At 45.7% G+C, this 13,285-nt stretch overlaps 1 protein-coding gene and 2 non-coding genes across 3 annotated transcripts in view; 2 read left to right on the forward strand and 1 right to left on the reverse strand.

Annotated features, from left to right (window-relative positions):
* The window catches only part of MCPH1 (microcephalin 1), a 269,454-nt gene that overhangs the window by 228,498 nt on the left and 27,671 nt on the right, over positions 1 to 13,285 (forward strand). The gene's annotated exons all lie outside the window — the stretch shown is intronic.
* LOC114807221 lies at positions 9,084 to 9,221 on the reverse strand. Its single transcript, XR_003755273.1, has one exon. It is a non-coding gene; the product is annotated as a small nucleolar RNA SNORA7 (small nucleolar RNA).
* LOC114806980 lies at positions 9,554 to 9,691 on the forward strand. The gene has a single exon (XR_003755033.1). It is a non-coding gene; the product is annotated as a small nucleolar RNA SNORA7 (small nucleolar RNA).

Raw genomic sequence — 13,285 nt, forward strand, 5'->3', positions numbered from 1 at the left:
TTTGCTCCTTTTTCACCCTTCCCAACTCTTGCCAATTAAGGTTCTTTGACTTAACCACCTGGTATCTCATCATTCCATCCTCCCAAAGACTGTGTGCACAGTGTCCACCCAGGATGGGATCTATTGGAGGACCGGGCATCTCAGCCCAAGGCCCATTTCCCAGCCCCAGTTCCGCTGTCCGCTCCCCAGTGGCCCATCCCTAGGCTTTGGGTTGGAAACATCCCCATTTAAGGGGGCAGTGCAGTCAGGGGAATAGCATTCATTCATTCAATCACATTTACTGAGTGCTTTACTGTGTGCAAAGCACTGTACTGAGCGCTTGAGAGAGTATAGTTTAAGAACATTCCTGGCCTACAATGAGCTCAAGTCTAGAGGACACACACAAACACCCCTAGAGCCACTTAAATTCAGGGAAGCCATAGCAAATCCTCTCTCTCTGTCTCTCTGTCTCTGTCTCTCTCTCTCTCCCCCCCATCTCTCCCTCCCCCCGCTCCCACCAGCCTTGTCTCCATCTCTAAAATGGACCGACGGTCCCCAAACCCCCTCTGGTTTGTCGGCATCTGAGGAATCTTCTGCTTTATTCACAATATGACAGGAATAAGGGTCTAGAGTTTTTCATTCATTCAATCGTATTTATTGAGTGCTTACTGTCCAGAGCACTGTACTAAGAGCTTGGGAGAGTACAGTATAACAATAAACAGACGCCTTCCCTGCCCACAATGAGTTTTTGTTACATTGTCTTTCTTGGGGAATGAAGACTGGGGTGGGAGGTGGGGGCAGTTCCAGGAATATCAGTCTATTTGAGTAAAAGCTGAGGCAGGAAGGGGAGGAGCAAGAATAAAGAGTTACAAGAAGGCCTAGGCAACAGGAATGGAGAGTGTGGACTATCTAGACAGTCTTTAGAAGAATAAATCATACGTGAAGAATTTCCTGGCACTGAGAATGAATTTAAGATTGAGTCATCAAGGGAAATTGTCAAAATTCCTTTAATAGTAGAAGAGATGGGTTGTGTTGGAAGGGACTGGAGCCAGTCTGGCCTGTTTCTAGCCCAGGATGCTGTGATCCTGGGACAGGAAGAAGGAAGGGGAAGTGCCTGACCCACATCCTGTCATGGGAAGGTGGACGGAAGGAAACGGGGCTCATTGTACATAACTGCATCCTTTGGACCTCGCATTAAATTCCCGTGGTATCCTTCTGCAAATGATCGGGGTTGTCCAAATCTCAGAGTTTGATTTCTCTGGAAACTGGAGGTTTGGACAGATGCCCCACGGACATTTCATCTCAATTAGGTTTTAGACGTCGGCTTGTCAGGATTATGGATCGATTGGAGAGCGATGCCTTTAACTCTAATGCCTTTCATTGAATCCTAGAGCTGGAAGAGATCGAGGAGGGTGATCCGTCTCCGGATTCCTGTCTTTAGACAGGTGAATGTCCTCCCCTTCAGGACAAGTGTTTGTCTTTAACTCGAGCTGGAGACAGTTTTCTATTTTTCTGGACTAGCACACTTCAGCCACCTGTGAAAGCTTTAAGTTTCAAATCCCCAAGAATTATAAATGATGGTTCTGAGGTTGTGATTTCAATAGGATGATTGATGTGCAACTGGGAAAAGGTTGAAAAAAAAAAATGTGGTCCAAAAAGCTGCCTGCAGCAATATGCCCCACCTGCTCTTTTTTTTTTTTTTTTACTGGAAGTTAGTGTCCTTGAAACTTTTCATCCTCTAGGTATAGTCAATCTCTAGGTTTGTGTAAATCCTTGAGTTCAGAACCTATGTCTTATCCTTCCTTTACAACTTCTCAAAATATCTCATTCAGAATTCACTCAGTCGTATTTATTGAGCACCTCCTGTGTGCAGAACACTGTACCGAGCACTTGGAAAATACAATTCGGCGACAAATAAAAGACAATCCCTGCCCGACAATGGGTTCACAGTCTAGAAGGGGGAATGCTCTGCCGGTGGGTGTTTAATCAGTCAGTGAAATTTATTGAGCACGTATTCATTCAGTCGTATTTATTGAGCGCTTATTGTGTGCAGACCACTGGACTAAATGCATGGGACAGTATGACAGAGTTGTTAGATGACATTCCAGCCCTCGAGGAGCTTACGGTCAAGAAGGGGAGGCAGCAATTCAAATAAATTATGGATATTAACACGAGTACTGTGGGGGTGGGGAGAAGATCAAGTGCTTAAAGGGTGCGGATTCAAGTGCATAAGCGACACAGAAGGGAGAGGGAGTAGGAAAAATGAGGGCTTAATTGGGGAGGGCCTTTTGGGTGAGATGTGATTTTTGTAAGGGGAGATTGGTTGTCTTTCTTTTACGAAGGAGGAGGGAGTCTGAGGCCAGAGGACGGATATGGACAAGGAGTCGGTGGTGAGATAGGATAGTAGATTGAGTGGGCTAGGCTATCGTAGAAGATCAGTGAGGGGGATAGGAGGGGGCAGGCTGTCTGAGGGCTTTAAAGCCAATGGAAAGGAGTATCTGATGCAGAGGTGGATGGGCAACTTCCGGAGATTCTTGAGGAGTGGGAAGAGGTAGACTGAACATTTTTTTTTTAGAAAAATGATCCAGGCAGCAGAATGAAATAAGCACTGGAGAGAGGCAGAAGGTGGGGAAGTTAGCGAAGAGGCCGATGCTAATGAAACGTTACAGGTGAATTTTTTTTTTTCCATGGCATCTGTGAAGCTCTTACTAATGCCCGGCATCGTAAGAAGAGCTGGGATACCTGAAAGCTAATCAGGTTGGACACGATCCATGTCGCGCAGTGGACTCACAGTCTTAAGCCCCATTTTGCAGATGAGGTAACCGAGGCCCAGAGAAGTCGAGTGACTTGTTCAAAGTTACAAGGCAGGCAAATGGCAAAAGTGGGATTAGAACCCAAGTCATTCTGACTCCCAGGCCCGTGCTCTATCCACTAGGTCACGTTGCTTCTAAACTATAGGAGATCCGTACTTGACCATGCTGAGAAGAGTCCGGCCTATCACAACTTTTTACTTAAACCAGTTCATTGAAACTTGTGAACACTGTATCCGTAGGTTCCACTGGCTGAAGTTCGTTTTAAGGTTTGTGCCAGTGTCTTTTCCGGATATCCAGTAACAAGAGTGAGAGAAAACCGGTCAACTCGGTTAAGTTTAAACAGGACTCACTCTTTAGCATTGAGAGAGCAGCACAGCTTCATGGACAGAACACAGGTCTGGGAGTCAGGAGACTTGGAGTCTACTCGTCACTCTGCCACTTATCTGCTCTGGGTGACCCTGGACAAGTCACCACAACTTCTCTGTGCCTCAATTTTATCATCTATAAAAGGGAAATAAAATATCTACCTGTTTCACTCCCTCAGACTGTGGGATGGGGGACTGTGCCCCATCTAATTTCTAGTATCTGTCCCAGTGTGGGGCTATTATTATTTTTTAAATTACTGTTATCATCATTATTATTAATACCAGAAGTAGATAATTGCCCTAAAGAGGATGGGAACCCAGGGAGAGGGTGGCTGCTTCTTTGTTGAGAAGTAGTAAGTAAAACCCCTTCCTTCCAGTCAGAAAGTTGATATTGTAACACCCTCTTCTCAATTATCATTTGTACTTGTAATTTGGCTTTTGTTTTGTTTGACAAGTAATGGAGAAGAGGGTTGCCGTGCACTTCAAGGATGTCTGCACGGCGTTCTCTTGAGCTTTCCAGACAGGTAGCCATACCAAGAATGCTACATCATCACAGCGCGTTAGATTTCGAACTGTCTAATGTCCCCCAAGTCCCCAAACCATCCTTTGTTCTTGAGGGTTTACCGATCCATCTGTGTGAACTTGAGCCCACAGTACTGGAATTCCCCTTCTCTTCCTATATGCCAGAATTCACTAGTTGCATCCTTCAGGGCCAAAGCTCACATTTGCTTTTCTTATTCATTTTCCGTTGGCTCTTTTGAATGTTGGAATTCTGGGGGGTTTCACATGCTGAAGATCCAAAGATTTTCGTGTGTGCTTTTTTAAAACGGTGTTTGTTAAACCTTTGCTATGTGCCGGGCACTGTACTGAGCACTGGGGTAGATACAAGCTAAGCTGGATGGACACAATCCACGTCCCCACATGGAGCTCACACTCTTAATCCTCGTTTTACACACGAGGCATCTGAGGGCCAGAGAAGTGAAGTGCCCAAGGTCAAACAGCAGACAAGTGGTGGCGTCGAGATTAGAACCCAAGTCCTTCTGACTCCCTGGCCTGCGCCCTTTCCACTAGGCTCTGCTGTTTCTCAGCTGTTGAAAAGAAGGATCCATATAAAAAATAAAACTGTAGCAAACCTAGATCTCTGTAAGATATATGGGTTTTCTAATGTTTCTTCGGCAAGCGGATTTCGGTACATTTAATTTGCTTTTTTATCATGTGTCACTGATGCCCAGGTAATCTCTTTTTGACCGATTTCGCTTTACTATTTCCAAACATAAGTTTCGAGTTTCTTCACTATTTCCAAACATAACTCTAAATGGGGATTTTCAAAAGGTCAGACCCCTAAATGTATTTTGATGAGGCATCCAGTTTCTGCTAGACTGATTTTGGTTCAGACTTCTCCTCACCTGGACGAATGAGCTCATGGCCTACTTTCTGATCTCCAAGGGGCAGTTCTGCTTCCAACTCATCAAGGTTTGTGGCCTGAAGATGGAATGTAACATAGAGTCATTCCAATTTTTCAATCAAATTCATTTTTGGAATGTGAGTGCATGATTTAAGAGTCTCTTCTGGATCTAAGGAGCCCAACACAAAACTCTGAGATCCAGAGGATGGAAAAATCAACCTCCAAGTCCTTCCATTATTCTACCCCTTGAACTGCACAGTTAGGATACTAAAGACTGAGAAGCAGCGTGGCTCAGTGGAAGGAGCCCAGGCTTGGGAGTCAGAGGTCATGGGTTCGAATCCCAGCTCCGCCACTTGTCAGCTGGGTGACTGTGGGCAAGTCACTTCACTTCTCTGTGCCTCAGTTACCTCATCTGTCTGTAAAATGGGGATTGACTGTGAGCCTCACGTGGGACAACCTGATTACCCTGTAACTACCCCAGCACTTAGAACGGTGCTCTAAGCCCTTAACAAATACCAACATTATTATTATTATTACCTTTGGAGACCAGCAGTTATTAGGGTAGATGGTAAATCAATTAATGGCATTTGTTGACCGTTTTCCATGTGTAGTGCACTCTATTAAGCACTTGGGAGAGTACAGTATAACAGAGTCGGTAGACACAATAAATCCACTCTGGGCATTCTCAGATTTTTATAACTGGGTCAGGTGCCATTAAAAAAAAAACCCCTCCTCTCTATCACTATCTCTATGAGCACCCCAGTCTTCCTAACCTCTGAAGACACAAAGATTGCCACTAAAGGTCAGCGTCAGAGATGCTTCTCGGTCCCCTACTAGTTCAGTTAAAGTAATGGGCCAAGTAGTAAACTCTGACATTGTTTATTTTTTTTTTAGGACATTTGTAAAGCTCTGGGATAGACACAAGAAAATTAGGTCTGACACAGTCCATGTCCCACACAGGGCTCACAGTCTCGATCCCTGTTTTACAGGTGAGGTAACTTGAGGCACAGAGAAATTAAGTGATTTGCCCAAGGTCACACATCAGACAAGTGGCAGAGCCGGGATTAGAATCCAGGTCCTCCGACTCCCGGGCCCGTGCTCTTTCCACTAAGCCACATTGTTCCTCTTGGTGTTGAGGATCATCTAGAAGGGCTTGGTACCGTTGGCAGGGAAAATGGTGACGAGGAAGAAAGCGCATTAACGCAGGCAGCAAAGGCTGGCCAACATCTGAACAAATAATCTGCTGCAGCGATGAATAGAAAGGGCAGATTCAGTTTCTGTCGGCTGTCAGCTCTTTGTGGGCAAGGAATGTTTCTACGAACTCCATTGGTTTGTACTCTCCCGAGTGTGGTCTGCACACGATAAGCACATGCAGAATAACCCTCACTGATTGATTGAGGCTTTTGTTGTTGGGAGTCCTAATGTTTTGTTTTGCCCTATTTTCTTGTATCGATCTGAGCCAAGTCATTAATGGTTGGGTATGTCTGCTAGCTGTATCCAAGTTCAGCAGTTCACTGGAGAATGAGTTGTTGAGGGGGTTGAAAGGGAGAGATGGGTACTGAAGGGGAGGCCGGAAGACACTTTGTCGGATGCAAAGCACGTTGACTTGACTAGAACGTTTGGCAACAACACCCATTTGGAAATTGCTAAGTTAATTAGACCATCCTGGGAAATTCCCCAAGAGCCTCAGGCTTACGATCGATTCCTAGTTGAAGGTTATCCAGGCGTCTTCTCTGAACCAGCCGATGGCAAATCGACCAATCACATTTACTGAGCACTTACTGTGTGCAGATCACCGTACTAAGCGCGTGGGAGAGTGCGATAGAACAGAGTCGGTAGAGCCAGAAAATCCACTCTGGGTACTAGTTGAGCTTTTGTAACTGGGTCCGTGGCCATAAATTGATATAGAAGACAAACTTCTCTCCATCGTGTGGTCAGTTTCAGTCTGAATAATAATAATAATGATGGCATTTGTTAAGTGCTTACTGTGTGTCAAGCACCGTTCTAAGCGCTGAGATAGATACAAGGTTATCAAGTTGTCCCACTTGAGGCTCACAGTCTTCATCCCCATTTTACAGAGGAGGTAACTGAGGCACAGAGAAGTTAAGTGATTTGCCCAAAGTCACACAGCTGACAAGTGGCAGAGTCGGGATTAGAACCCACGATCTCCGACTCCCAAGCCCAGGCTCTTTCCACTAGGAGACCCCACATTTTCTCTCTAGTCTTGCCAAATCCAACCCAGTGGTAAAATGGCTGTGGGATCTTAAGGTGTCCATGTTAGGGAAGAAGAGTTGCACTGCCAAGTGCACAGTCCAGGCCTCTAGCAGGGGGGATTGAAGAGAAAGATGGGAATGGTTTCTCTCTGCCTAAGCAATGTAGTGAAGATAATAAGGAATAAATGCATAAAAATGCAAAGTGAACAAAAAGTGAATCAGACTGAAAAGGGGTAACAGTAACAAATGCCCTGGAGATGAAATGATTGCGCTACAAATAAAAAGGAATAAGAGAGTCCAGCATAAACTATAAGAGAAGAAGAAATCGAGTAGGTCACAGTGACTCAATGTGGAGACAACAAAATAAGGTGCAACTGAAAAAGAGCAGAACTAAAGAGAAAACGTCACGTAATTCCAAACATAATATACCCAAGAGTTGAGGAAAATAGTCCAGAAGCAAAGAACAACCATTCCAAGATATGAATGTGTGCCTGACCCAACTTTCTGCCCTCAGAAATATCTGGGGGAGTCGGGCCTTTACTTACACAAACGTTAGGGAATCAGTCACTTTGCTTCCTGGGAACTAGATTTTCTTCCTCCCTTCTCCTCCAGTCCCTTGCCAGCTTGTAACAGGACCTCTCGATAGGGTCTTTTGAAATGCCCCAGCTCTGACCACAAGCTGACCGTAAAACAACAGAGTTGAAATACTCCCCACCTTGTGAGCTATATGGCTCTGTGCCAGTGCCCATCCACTTGGTGTGCGTGTGGAACTGGTAATCTATCGCAACTGAACCATCCAAATCAGTCGATCAGTGACATCAGTTGAGCTCTCACTGGGTGCGGAGCACTGTTCTAATGGCTCGGGAGAAGACAGTGCCACAGATTTGGAAGACGCCTTCCCTCCCAACGAGAAGCTCGCAGTCTAGAAGGGGAAACTGACATTAATATGAATGCGTAAACTGGGAATAAGGACATAAATCCTGTGAGGTTGAGGATGGGGTAAATACCAAATGCCTTAAAAGGTACAGATCCAAGTACATTGCTGGTGGGGAAGGCCTCTTGAACGAGACGGGATTTTAATAAGGCTTTGAAGGTGGGGAGAGTGCCGGTCTGTCGTACGTGAAGCGGGAGGAAGCTCCAGGTCAGAGGGAGGACGTGGGAAAGGAGTTGGCGGTGAGGTAGACGAGATCGAGGCACGGTGAACAAGCTGGTGCTGTAAGAGCCAAGTGTGTGGGCGGAGCTGTAATAGGAAATCAGCGAGGTAAGAAAGGCGGAGAGTGGATTGAGTGCCTTAAAGCCAGTGGTAAGGAGTTTCTGTTTGATGCGGAGATGGTTGGGTAACCACAGGAGGTTCTTGAGGAATACCGTGCAGTAGATTTGATAGACACAATTCCTGCCTTCTAGGGGTTCACAGTCTCATGGGGGAGACAGATAAAATAACTGTTCTCTCTTCTACTTAGACCGGGACCCCCATATGGGACGCGAACTATGTCCGATCTGATTTACTTGTATCTACCCCAGGATTTAAAAAAGTGCTTGACGGTAAACTCTTAACACCTACAATAATAATAATAATAATAATAATAATAATAATAATAATGTTGGTATTTGTTAAGCGCTTACTATGTGCCGGGCACTGTTCTAAGCGCTGGGGTAGACATAGGGGAATCCGGTTGTCCCACGTGGGGCTCACAGTCTTAATCCCCATTTTACAGATGAGGGAACTGAGGCACAGAGAAGTTAAGTGACTTGCCCACAGTCACACAGCCAACAACACAGGTAGGGAAAATGGCAGAATATAAGCATGTGTACCTCAGCACTGTGGAGCTTGTGTGAGGTGAGTATCAAGGTAATGGCAAGGGGGTTGATGAGAAATATCACCCATTAACAGAGCAAGATTATATCCCGGAGACACGATGTACGATGGAGGCGGGGTGCGTTGGACACCTTCAGGCTATAACAGAGGATGCCTGTACAGGGTCTAAATGTTTTGGACAAACCAGAAGACACGAACAGCAGTGTGAGAAGGAAACACAGTAGGTGAAGAATAGCCCATATATCGTTGTCGTCTTACGATGTCGAGTCGTATCCGCCCCTTAGCGACGCCATGGATGCGTCTTTCCCAGAACGCCCCACTTCCATCTGCAAACGTTCCGGTAGTGTATCCCTAGAATTTTCCTGCTAAAACTACGGAAGGGGTTTATCACCGCCTTCTTCCGCATTTATCACCGCCTTCTTCCGCACAGTAAACGAACCTCCGCCCTCGACTCTCTCCCGTGCCGCTGCTGCCCGGCACGGCTAAGCTTTGACTTGTAGCCGATGGCTTTCCATTCCCTAGCCACTACCCAAGCTAGGAACGGAATGGACAGGCCTCTGCTTGACTCTCCCTCCCATAGTCAAGACTGGAAGAATCCTGGAAACTCTCCAGGTGCGACCCTGAGAGGGTAGCGGGGATAAAGAAGACTGAAAAAAGAAGTGGTGTGGTCTTGTGGGAGGAGCCCAGCCTGGGAGTCAGAGGACCTGAATTCTAATCCCATCTCTGCCACCTGCCTGCTCTGTGTCCTTAGGCAAGTCACTTACCTTCTGTGCCTCAGTTTCCTCATCTAAGTGAGGATTCAATATATGCTCTCCCGCCTTAGACTGGGCACTGTGTGTGGGAGAGGGACTGAGTCCAATATGCCCCTATCCCAGCACTTGGTACGTAGAAAACTCAACCAATACCACAGTTAGGCTTCATTACTTTAAAATTAACAATTTGGGGTAAGCTCCTTGACGGTATCCCTCTCAGGGTCGCACCTGGAGAATTTCCAGTACTTTACCAGTCTCGGCTACAGGAGGGAGAGCCAAGCAGAGGCATATCCATTCCATTCCTAGCTTGACCAGTGGCTAGCGAGTGGCAGGCCATCTGCTACAAGTCAAAACTCACCCGTGCTGGGCAGCAGAGACACGAGAGAGCGTCGAGGGCGGAGACTTTACTGCGCGGAAGACGACAGTGATAAACCGTTTCCAGATTTTTACCAAGAAAACACTCTGGATCCACTACAGGAACGATTGCAGGTGGAGAGCGGGGCGTTCTGGGAGAGATGCGTCCGTGGAGTCGCCATGGGTCGGAGACGGCTCGACGGCATAAGACAAAACCTTGATAGTAAGGATCATGTCTACCTATGATGTTGTACACTCCCAACCGCTTGGTCAAGCGTTCTGCACACAGTAAGCACTCACTAAATACCACTGATTGATGAGTTCTGGCACGGAGAAGCTGCGTGGCTCAGTGGAAAGAGCCCGGACTTGGCAGTCAGAGGTCGTGGGTTCTAATCCCGGCTCCGCCACTTGTCAGCCGTGTGACTTTGGGCAAGTCACATAACTTCTCTGTGCCTCAGATACCTCATCTGGAAAATGGGGATTAAGACTGTGAGCCCCACGTGGGATTACCTGATTTCCTTGTGTAACTACCCCAGGGCTTAGAACAGTGCTTTAGCGTTTAGGAAATACCATAATTGTTATTATCATTATTATTATTTGCCATTGAATTGCAATTTTTAGAGGGATATTTATACATGAAATTTATCGGGAAATTTCTATTAATCCCCTTGTTCAACTTTGACCCGAATGATCTCTTCTGAATAACAGATTACTAAAGAGAATACAGTTAAATATATTAGTGTCTCTGCAGACAGGTTTTTCTGATTCACCTATCCAACCAAGTTCTTAAAAGTCTCAACTCATCTGTTTGGCACCAAGCATTTGGGTGTAAAATATTTTAGCCATCTGCCACAGACTCAACCTGCGTATTGTTGTAAAATAGTTCCCAATTTAAAATTCCCATATTTTTGAAGGGGACAATTTATTTTTTTCCCTACAAAAAATTCCTGCTGGAAGAACCAATTCAGTATTGAATATCTGCCAAACAGTAGATTTATTTGCCAAGCATTTTCATACTGTATTCCCACTGGAACTTTGTCTTTTAGAAAATTTATTGTTGTAATCCACTTTCCTTATCAGTCCTTTTGATTTGAGAGAAATAAGACTTTCCTGCCAACGTATTCTGTGGCGTTTAAAAAAGAATAACATTATTAGTAAAACTGTCTGCAATTTGGCTTTCATTTTCTATTTTGAGGCCAGAAAAAATCTACACTGAAATCTTCAAAGAGAATTCCTGTTACTATGAATTTTGAGGAAAACGAATCTCACTGAGACACATTTTCCATTCTTGCGAAGGTGAAAGGGGTTTATTTATTTATTTTTTTACCAGAAATAGGAACTCCTCTTTAGCCGGGTTGTGTTGGTCACACTTAGAATATTAACATACCGTGAGGCAAGATAAAGGCAGCGTTTGGTCTCAGTCCGGGGCTTATCTGGGCAGAGTTTTGCCAGTGAGGCAACTTTCCCCAGAGTGGTAACAGCCTCTAGCGAAACAGTGATAACGTGAATGCCCTCCACACAAAATGGTATCTCAACTCTTGATTTCACTACATGGCCTAGATTGAAACCCAGGAAAAGCACAGACTGACAGGAAGGGAGCCGGCTGGCCTTTCTTTAGCCTTTATCGGAGCCCCGGGGAATTCAACTGCAGAACCATCCAAGCGATTCCAAATATGAACAGAAGAGTTTATGGTGGGGGGGGACGGAGAGGAGCGGAGCTCTGAGAAACTATCTACCTAGTAGTGCTTGAGGTTTGACAACATTTTCTAATGTCACCCAGGTTCGCATTTTGATTTTTGGTTAGGCATAGCTAAAATTTGCTGACGAAAAGCACACCGCCTCCTGTCTCTCCCCTCTCAGTTTTGAATTATCTACCAGGAGGTTGAGCATTAGCCTGCAGAGCACGCTTTTGGATCCTACGATTCGTCAGCAGTCATCGCTAATATAGATCGGCTCTTTGGCCTAGGGCAAGCAGTGCGGACATGTGGACAATTGTTTTCTCCACCTATGGCAGGGACAGGGAGCTCGATGTTGCGGGAACCGATTCGTTTCTGAAAACCGTTTGGAATAGAAAATGTGCTCTTTGGACAGTAGGCACTGTTTTAGGAGAAGACTCTCATCTTCTTAAAAGCGGAAACAAGAGCTGCAGCATGTGCAGAAATTCAGTTACCTCGTCTGTAAAATGGGGATTAAGACTGGATCCCCATGTGGGACAGGGACTGTGTCCAACCTGATTAGCTTGTCTCTGCCTACATTATTATCATTTAATAATAATAAGTTAAAACTTGTAAATTATAACAGAGCTGGTAGACCCATTCCCTGCCCGCTGCGGCTTAGACGGAAGTAGAAAACCCGAGCACGAAGGCAAGCATTTTCTCTGGGATGCTGCCAGGTGGGTGCGATTTCGACAAAGGGGCAAGCTTCACACTAAGCCCATTGTCTGCAGAGCTGTAGTATTTCTCGTTCAGCCTCCTCAAAGCTCGTTGTGCCCAAGGAACGTGTCGACCAACTCTGTTACACTGTACTCTCCCAGGCGCTCAGTACAGTGCTCTGCACGCAGTAAGGCCTCGATAACTACCATCGATTGATTGTTCTAAGAGCTGGGGTAGTTACAAGTTTATTAGGTTGGACACAGACCTCGTCCCTCATGGGCTCGCAATCCAAGTTTGAGGGAGGAGGATTTATTCCCCGTTTTACTGATGAGGAAACTGAGGCACAGAGCAGTTAAGTGGCTTGCTCAAGGTCACATAGCAGGCACATGGAAGAGCAAAAATTAGAATCGCGATCCTCTGACTCCCAGACCCGTGTTCTTTCCACTCGGCCACGTGGCTTCTCGTTCCAGAGCTCCCTCGGCCAGGTTCGGGAGAGGAGCGTGTCCACCCGATTAGCTTGGATCTACCCCAGCACTTTGTACCGTTTAGGGCTTAACAAATACTGTGAAAAAAGGTGGGGTGGGGAGGGTGATCATACCCAGGCCAACCAGAAAGACCAAGGGAACGTGGTGGTCAGCTTTTACGTTCTTAGAGTTCATATGCCCCCAAGAGACATAGAATGAGTTCGTGCCCTTTGGAGAACCTCTCTGTGCCTCAGTTTCCTCTCCTATAAAATGAGGGATTAAATACCCATTCTCCCTCTTAGACTGTGAATCTCATGTAGGACGGGGCCTGTGTCTCCTCTAATCGATTGCATCTACCATCGTGCTTTTAGACTGTGAGCCCGTGGTTGGGCAGGGATTGTCTCTGTTGCCAAATTGTACATTCCAACCGTTCAGTACAGTGTTCTGCACAGAGTAAGTGCTCAATAAATACGATTGAATGAATGAGTGAATGCTTGGCACATAGGTTTTGTCAGATATGTCGATCTTTATTATCACTGTTCTTCTTACAGGCTCCATGATTTCACATAATCCTTTTAATCCTATACGTCATGAAATGTGTAATCCAGTTGAATTAAAATGAAACAGAATTATGTGTTTTCCATCCAAAAGAACTCATGCCCTATTAGATTTATAACATAAGCAGTGCTTGCCAGGCCCAATTAGTTTCAAGTGCGATCCCTTGGCATCTAGATCAGCAAAAGCAGCCTGGT

Source organism: Ornithorhynchus anatinus, chromosome X1, assembly GCF_004115215.2.
Source record: "Ornithorhynchus anatinus isolate Pmale09 chromosome X1, mOrnAna1.pri.v4, whole genome shotgun sequence".
NCBI lineage: Eukaryota > Metazoa > Chordata > Mammalia > Monotremata > Ornithorhynchidae > Ornithorhynchus > Ornithorhynchus anatinus.